The sequence below is a fragment of the Meriones unguiculatus genome, chromosome 2 (genome assembly GCF_030254825.1).
Source record: "Meriones unguiculatus strain TT.TT164.6M chromosome 2, Bangor_MerUng_6.1, whole genome shotgun sequence".
NCBI classification, from domain to species: Eukaryota; Metazoa; Chordata; class Mammalia; order Rodentia; family Muridae; genus Meriones; species Meriones unguiculatus.
Window position 1 is genome coordinate 131,513,985 of NC_083350.1, and position 8,936 is coordinate 131,522,920.

At 44.0% G+C, this 8,936-nt stretch overlaps 1 long non-coding RNA gene across 1 annotated transcript; it reads left to right on the plus strand.

The window, feature by feature from the left end:
- The first annotated feature begins 5,973 nt into the window (after window positions 1-5,973).
- On the plus strand, window positions 5,974-8,866 carry LOC132652456 (uncharacterized). Its single transcript, XR_009590044.1, has 3 exons — window positions 5,974-6,110; window positions 7,937-8,057; window positions 8,721-8,866. It is a non-coding gene; the product is annotated as an uncharacterized LOC132652456 (long non-coding RNA).
- Window positions 8,867-8,936: the final 70 nt, after the last annotated feature.

Below are 8,936 nucleotides of genomic sequence, written 5' to 3' on the forward strand. Positions count from 1 at the left end.
TTGTCAGCACTGGGGAGGCAGAGACAGGGACTGGCCTGGAGCTCACTAACCAGACCGCCTAGTGGAACTGATGAACAATAGGTTTAGAGAGAGACCCTGTCTCAAGAGACAAGTTGGCGTGTGGGAGTCTTGAGTGAATGTGATCTGTTGATATGGGTACCACCATTTCAAGGACTCCAAAGCCTCAGACCCGTGAGAAATGGCAAAACAACCCTCTTCCTAGGTGAGGCTCAGAGGGATGGTACGGACGCTAGTAATGTGTCAAAAAAAAAAAAAAAAAATGTCCACCAAAGCCTTCTTACACCAGATATTTATGACCTGAAGACTATTCCCTTACAGAGACCGCTCCTATCAAGACATGCTAAAGCTGCCTTCTTAATCAGCTGGGCTCAATGCCCCATCTTTCTGTTCAACTTTGTAACAACAGTGCTAAGATTTCTCCACCGGAAAGCCAAGCCTACCCGACCAGCTGCATCTGTTTGTGTCTGTCTCTATTTATCTTTTCTTCATTCTCTTGCCACCCAAGCCAGCGCCATTCCTGAAGCCATATAAAGAACTTGGCAGTGGAGAGTGATTAAAGAAGGCAAAACAGTCTTTTTGTTTTGTTTGTTCATTTTTCAAGAGAGTCTCTCGGTGTAACCCTGGCAGTCCTGGGACTCACTGCATAGAATAAGCTGGCCTTAGAGATTTGCCTGCCTCTGCCTCCCAAGTGTTCGGCTCAGGATACTGAGTCTGGACCTCTGGCCTCCATTCACAAACACACACACACACACACACACACACACACACACACACAGCCAGACACATGATTTTTTGTACATCCCCAAATCATCAATGACTGATGTATCTGTCAATAACAAAGGCTCTTTACGCTGACTTCACGATTTGTGAAGCTGTAAACTGTCCCTTACAAAGAAATGTTCTAAGGCTGAACTCTTTTTATATTACCATATAATTAGACTGACTTCTGAAGCCAAACCACTTAGACGTTTTCTGCCAACACCAGCGCAGATAGCAGGGTAGCACTCATTCAATGCTCTGCACAGTAATCTGATAGCTGACTGTGCTGTGGTCATTCTTTTAAGCCTTGCTGGGGAACGAAATCAATCATAGCGCGTGAATTACAAGAACAGGGCTGTTGGTGTCAATTACCTACGCTCTGAATGTAAGTCTTCTAATTCCTGCTAAATCGGTAATGCTCCTAATCATGCCCCGTTATTTTAAATAGCACTGCAGCTGCAGCGGCTGCGTGGTGGAAGAGGGAGGCAAACGTAATAGCTAAGAGCCTCCCCAGCTAACAGTAAGTAGAAGGTCCACCCTGGGGTCTACAAAAGGTTGAATCGTTTCTTTTTGTCCCGGGGCTCCCCGTACCCTCCCTAAATCAGTTTTGTGAGTTGCAAGTGCCAGCTGGATGTGGGCGTCCTGTCACCACAGAAGTTCCCAGCTTGCCCCTAGATAATGACCCTGAGTTGGAACAGGAAGTCCTGGCTGCACTTTCCCTACTAATCTCCCCACCCCCAGTGCTCATGGCTGCATTTCAATGACTCATAATTTCCAAGTATGATCAGCATGCGAACAGGAAAGACTCAGTCACCAGGCAGAGCACCAGACTGAAGAGCTGGCCAAAAGCAGTCACCACTGATGGCAGGCAGGGCATCAGGGCAGCGGCAACTCAAAAACCCAGAACACAAGAACAGCTTTTGAACTGCACCCCTGCCGTTCCATTGCTTCCTCAGCACACCAAGCATGCCCCTTCTTCTCTTCACACTACACTGAAGGGGGATGGGGCACAAAAACATGCCCCCTCTTTTTCCCCCCACGTCACACTGAAGGGAGCTTGTGGTGCCAAGCTTGCCCCTATTCAGACCACACTAACTGGGGTAGTGCAATGACATTAGCTTTGGGCTATTGGTTAACTCTGTAGTGTCTAAAAAGAATAAAATCATTTACGGAAAACTCTCAGTGAATAATCCTACAGGATTCAACCTGGTCGGGAACACACTGCTGGCCTGCTGACAGAGCTGGTACAAGTCTTGGGGTTTCCTACCCCCTCCGGCCAGGCCCCACCTTCCAGGCTGTTCTAGGCCTCGTGCCACTCTGAAGCAGGCACTCCAGCAGCACACACATCTCACTGTTGAGCCAGCCTCAAACAGGAAACAACTCCACCCTTCTACTTTCCTGGGTAAAATCTCATTTTCTTAAAGAAAAAAAACAAGTTACTTGATACGAGAGAGAGAAGAGAGAGAGAAACAGAGAGAGAGAGGAGAGAGACAGAGAGAGAGAGAGAGAAAGAGAGGAGAAAGAGAGAGAACAAAGTTGGGTGGGAAGAGAGATGGAGGTGGATCTGGGAAGAGTTGCCAGATCTGGGGAAGAGATAAAATGATAAAATGCACTATATAAATTTCTCAAAGAATTAACAAAAATTTTAATGCAACTTTATAAAGCACTTTATTCTTTTTAAAATTTATATTCTTTTACATGTCAACATCTTTCGATTTCAAAGGTACCAACAGTTCACTGAACTCGATCTCTATTGCCTCAATCACTCTCGAGAAATAGATGAAAGGGACCCAGAGACAAAGGGTGACTATTCTTTTATCAGTTCAACTTCTCAAACAAAGCCACAAAGTGATATTCTTTTCTTAAAAATGTGTATATATGTATGTACATGTGCATGCATATATATGATGTGTGCATATATGTAAGTATAAGAGAGACTACACCCATGACATAGTACATGCATGGAAGTCAGAAAACAACTTTCAATAGTCTGTTCTCTACTTCTGCCATGAGTCCTCGAGACAATTCTCAGGTCCTCGTGCTTTTGAGGCAAGTGATTTTACCATGGAGCCATCTCACTAGCCTCACACTAAGAGTGATATTCTAAAGAAATTCAGTGAACTAGTGAGAAGTTCAAAGTCAGGCCCTAGAGTTATAGGCACTGGGTCAGTTCCTCAAAGACATTCTTGGGAAAGTTTTTTTTTAGTGCTTGAGATTTCAATTTGAAAGTGGATGGGTGAGTAGGTAGATGACGAATGGATGGATGCATGAATGATGGATGAATGGAGAGATGGATGGATAAGTGGGTGGAAAGGAAATAGGTAGGTAAATAGATAGATAGATAGATAGATAGATAGATAGATAGATAGTAAATGGTTCATAGATTGATGGGTAATTGTGGGTGGGCATGGATGAATGGGTTGATAGAGGAATGGATGGATGGATGGATGGATGGATAGATAGGTGGATGGATGATTATGGGTAGGACATGGATAGATAGATGAGATAAATGAGTCATGGATTGATAGATGAGAGGATGGATAGATGGGTGGGTGGATGGGTGGGTGGATGGATGGAAGAATGGATAGACAGATAAATAAGAAAATGGAAAAAATCAGCCATGATTAGGTCCTGCGCAATTCATTATTACGAGACCATTTGGTAGGATCAAAGATTAAATCAAAAAAAAATGCCAGGTCTCCTAATACAGATTTCCTAGGTTTGGATTGCGAATGACCACAAGAGTTTTCTGTGTGGGCCTGTCTATGTGCTCTGTCTTGCCTCCCAAATAAAGATATTGTAAAAAAAAAATTAGGGTGAATAGGGTTGGGGGGCAGAATGTGAAGATTTAAAGGAAACTTGGAAAAAAGTAACTCACTCTACACATATGGAAATTGAGTCACAGGCAAAACATGAATATTACAGAGCTCTTTAACAGCCAACTTGGACTGGAATAGCTGTGGCCAGGGTCCCCAAAGGGTTCCTAAGGACTGCCAAGTAAAGCTGCATCCATTCTGTGTAAGAGTTATAAGGTTCTGATGTGGGCTAACTATCCATTCTCAATCTCTCTGGCTGTAAATGAGATGAGAGAATTTGTGTGTTAGGAAATTCTACGTCATCTCATGTGATGGCAAGAGAAGAAGCTGACTGGGATAAATCCTTTCTGACACAGATAACGAGGCAAACTGTTGAGGAATGCCAGGTGTGTTCACACTGTGGCACTATTATTAGCCGAGCCTCTCGCTGTTTTCCTAACTGCAGTCAGGCGCAGGAACCAAGTTATTTCCTGCTTCAATTAAAAAAAAAAAATCTGTTTTTGTAACATGGCCTTTCCATAAACATATCTTATCAGGAAATGTTATAAGTTTTCCCCAACTTAAAAAATAAAACTGTCTGGTTGATGCCTCACAAGCTTTTTGGGTGGGAAGAAAACAAAGCAAAAACCTTCAGAGACTTGGATGCACTGAATATGTAACGGGGATTTTTCTGGATGTTGCTGTTGTTTCATCCTTTTTCTTCAGAGATATAAAAGGCAAGGCATTCAAAATTTCCCACGGAGTGAACAGGCCTCAGCATCTAGGTGGTTGAGTTAAGGAAGAACGAGGAAAGGGTGGTGTGGGAGGGAGGAAGACTCAGGGCCTAGTTTTTCTGAGCTTCGCAGAGTCATGCTGCCTTTGGCCTTCCCCACAGTGAATCAGAAATAGGAGAGTGCATTTGTATACATTAGTAGCATCGGGAATGTGGTTCAGCATGGAGCACTTTCCATGGAGCATGCGTAGACAGACAGCAGTCTAACCCTTAGCGTGCTATTTATTTAAAGTCTTTCGAATTGTGAGCTGACACTTAGCTTGCGGTAGGTGACATGGCAAGTCCTAGACTGGGCTCTCAGTGCCCAGTCTACTTTAGGAGTAGGTGCTGCTCGTACTTCCATTTTATAGATGGAAGCACTAGGAGATGAGGAAGCCTGCCCAGGACGCATGGATGGTAGAGTTCAGGAGACAATCCAAGCAGTCTGATGGCCGCACTATCAGCCTGCTGGAAACACCCAGTGTAGAAGGTATCCGTTTGTACAGCCGTTAGTGACTTTTGCTCTTGTGATGCACACTGCAGTTTGAAAACCCAGATGATGTTACGTAACACAGTGCAAGCTGCTGAAATATCCCACAGATACCTGGGATCCTGAACTCAGAAAAGGGGGTGTGGGATTTTCCAGCCAAGCATGTTTATGTGGACTGGTCCAAGTTCAATCACATGGGCACATACCTGTCATCTATCTGTGGCCTCAAGTGGAACAGAGTATCCAAACCTTGGGGACCGACAGCAGCCTTAGCTCCAGGGATCAGTATCTTCACTGGCTTTTTATCGAATTCCTTATTTCTCTGATGTTCAACACTTATTATTATTATTATTTTAGAATGCTTTAGAAGTATTTTGTCTAAAGAGGATCTCCCCTAAAACCATCCTTCTCTACTATTTTAGATAGTGCAGCTTGTACCAGGATGTTTCGCTCTTCTCCTCGCTCTGCCCTGGTAACACCTGCTCCAGTATCTATTCATGTGGCTTTAGCTTGTTTCGAGGCACTTAACGAGACAAAACTATGAATCCATCACTCCGCCGCAACGTCTTGTTGCTGTGATCAAATGTCCATCAAAAGTGCCTAAGGAAGGATAGGTTCATTCAGGCTCACAGTCCAAGGGCTCAGCCCGCTGTGTCAGGGAAGGCATGGCGATGGGAGCAGGAGCAGCTGTTCAGGCCTCAGCTGGGAAGCAAGGATGCAGTGTCCATCACATGTTCTCCTTTTCATTCAGGACTTCCACCTGTGGGAGTCCACACTTAAAGGGTGGGTCTTCCCGTCTCCAGCAACCTAATCTAGAAATCCTCTCTCAGACATGGCCGGAGGTTTGTCTCCTAGGTGAGTTTAGATCCTGCCAAGTTGACAGTCAATACTAACAATGACAGAGGAAATTTCCTCTTAGGTTTTCGCATAAGAAATAAGCTGCCCCTGAGTTGAATTTTCTTTTTGAAACTATTCTACCTTCTGGATTCTTAAAACACGTACTATTCCCAACTTTCTGCCATTAGGAGTCTTAGAGCCCCTGTGCTCCAGAAACAGAGAAGGGCTTTTACAATATTTATTAACAAATGGATTAAAAATTATGTTTGCGTAGAAATTTTACTTGTCTTTATTATTTTCTTATCAGAGGCAATGTTTTTTTTTCCCCCTCTGGCTGTTTCTTTTACAGTCTTGACATTTTGGAAGGGAACTTCAAGACCATGTGATTTAAGAGGAGAAAAAATGAAGATAGCCCATGTGCCTGGAGGGCCAGCTGGTAATTTGATAGTATGTGGGACTGGGAGTAGAAACTGAATTCCACTTTAGTTACAGGGGTTATTCGGAGAGACGAATGTGATAGATGCTCCCCAGCTGTCTCGCTGTCCCCTGCCCAGGAAGTTGTGTGAACAGCTGCCCCTCTCAGGTCCATGATATTCATGGTGACTTCGTTACAACATTTCAGAGGTGAAGATGCTGAGTGTCACAGATATAATTAAAATGCCCTCTCGGGTTCTTCTCTTGTGGAGGAGCTGTGAACACACAGAACTTGTGGGAAGAGTGTAGAAATTATTTGTGTGCTCACATTGGAGAGCTGCTGAGGCCATGCAGGAGTGACCCAGACTTCTCTGGGCCCCTTAAGTCTTTACATATGACATAAAGACACTGCACCACAGGACTAGACCCTCTCTTTCATACGATAAACCTGCAGTAAATGTTTCATACACATAAAAACAATTGTAAACTCCCCCAAGACTTTTGGATTGCTTGTGATAGGCAATCTTGTCTCCCCAGGCTAGCCTTGAACTTTGTATGTGGCCAAGGATGAACACGACCCCACCTTCTGAGGCCTAGGATTATAGCAATGTGTACCACACTAGATTTATGCATTGCTGGGCATCCTGCAATTAGACAGGCAAGCCTCTACCATCCAAGCTATCACGCCAGGCCTTCCCCAGAGGTTTTTAGAAAAAAAAAAAAAAAAAAAAAAAAAAAAAAAAGTCTGGAGAAAAGAGCTAGAAGGTGACCCACAAAAACCAGGCTAGCACTTAGGAACCTCTGTGATCAAAGGAAGCTGCTGATCTCTTCACTTTGAAGAGCAAGTCATTTTCACTATATAAAGGCGGAAATGTATATAAACAGGCTGTATTAATATTAGCGGGAATTTGGCTGAGGCACCTGGACAGTTAATCCATCTCTTGCCTTCAGGAATCTGATCCACCCAAAAACACACCAGTAGATTTTCCAAAGCAGGCTGGATGTGGGGGTGTGTTGGCTCTACCAGTAGGGTACTAAGAAGTCTTTGTCAGCCCGGCTGTGGCCAAGAACTGTCTCAATTTCCTGATTACCTAAGTCAACAGAGACCAACTCACAGCACCTCCAAACCGTCGCAAGGGAGGCACTAAGCCTGCCACATCGAAGTTTTGCTTGTAGCTCAGAAACCAGGGCTAAAAATGGATTTTATGGTGAAACAGGCGATTAGCTAACCTGCCGGGTTAACGAAGAGCCACACTCAAGCGTTTCCTGCGTGCTTTGTGAAATCTTGAGGTGACAGAGAAGTTCGCCATGGCCTCCAGTGTTCCTTCCCTCACCCCCACCCTGCCTTTTACTGGCCACGAGGGCCATTATAGTTATAGGCAGCCCATCATCACCTCATAGTTCCTGGTTCCTGCTTCCCAGTGAAATTTGCTTGGGAAAAGAAAAAAAAAATTCAATTTTGTTGAATGGATAGTTTTATTTTGTATGAAAAAAATGCAAGCACAATCAAGAAACAAACAAAACCTTCCTTTTCTGCCCAGCAAGGGAGCACTTTAGCAGTAGGAACAGACACCTGTAGCTAAACTCAGAGGTGCTGGCTGTGAGAGAGCCCACTTCTCCCCTGGGTGTCACTCATGGGGACCGAAGCTCCATGTAGATGAGGAAATGCTAGCCCTGTTTTTCTTAACTCATAGCGAATGCCATTTAAATTCTTTCTGGACTTCTTTTACCAGGACATTTTGGGTTTTTGTTTGGTTTGGTTTTTCTTTTTAGGTAAATGGGAATTTCCCAACTGCAATGTTCCACTTTACACCTCATCTTTCTCTTCTCATTTTATTTTCGTTGCAGGCCGTGGGGAAGGCACATAGCTATTATTTGGTAGCCTCTGGGCAAACACTGCGGAAAAGTTGACTAGTAATTACTCCAGTAAAGCCAAAGTCTAGAATCATGAGAACTCTCAGATTCACAGGTAACTGACTAGTAAGCCTAGGTCAAAAGCATCTACTGGTTTAGAGCTGTGCTTTTTACCTTTTGTTGTATATTACCTACTTTTGCAGTGTTCACATGTGTGTTTTTTCTCAGTCACTCTCTGTGTTATGTTTTATTTGGTTGGTTGGTTTTATTTTTTCGAAGCAGAGTTTCTCTGAGTACCCTTGGCTGTCCTGGACTCACTTTGTAGACCAGGCTGGCCTCAAACACAAAGATCAGCCTGCCTCTGCCTCTCTGAGTGCTGAAATTACAGGCCTGTGCCAACTCCCCCAGCTTTCTGTGTTATGTTCTGAAACAGGGTCTTTTACTAAGTCTTGAGTTCTCTGATTCAGGTAGAAGGTTGGCAGATGGGTCTTAATGTGAGAAAGTTCTTTTCCTGATCAGGGCTCATATATACTTTGAGCTTTTCTTGTCCCTTTTATATCAATGATCCAACTGAGTCACATTGGGAAATCAATGGACTGAGACACACACAGTCACCACCTGCATCGGAGATAAAATCAGAGGTTATCTTGGCCATGTGTATTTGCGAGCCCTGTCTGGGTTCTGGCATACCCTTTGTGCAAAAAGAGAGTGCCTTGTCACGTTGCTTTTGCTTTGTTTGTATGTTCCTTTGTTTGACATCATGATTATTCTTTTCCAGCACTGGGGATTATCCTGTCCTGTCTCTCCAGTATTTGCTTTTATATGGGTTCAGGGGACCACAATTTGATCTTTCAGCTTAAGGCAAGCCCTCTACTGACAGAAGCAGAGCTGCGTTTTGATATTGCTTCATCTCTGGAATAAGAGAATCCATGGCTGGATCTTTCCATGATAAACTCTGCCTCGCCTGACCTCTCCTTCATCTTTTATTAGTGAA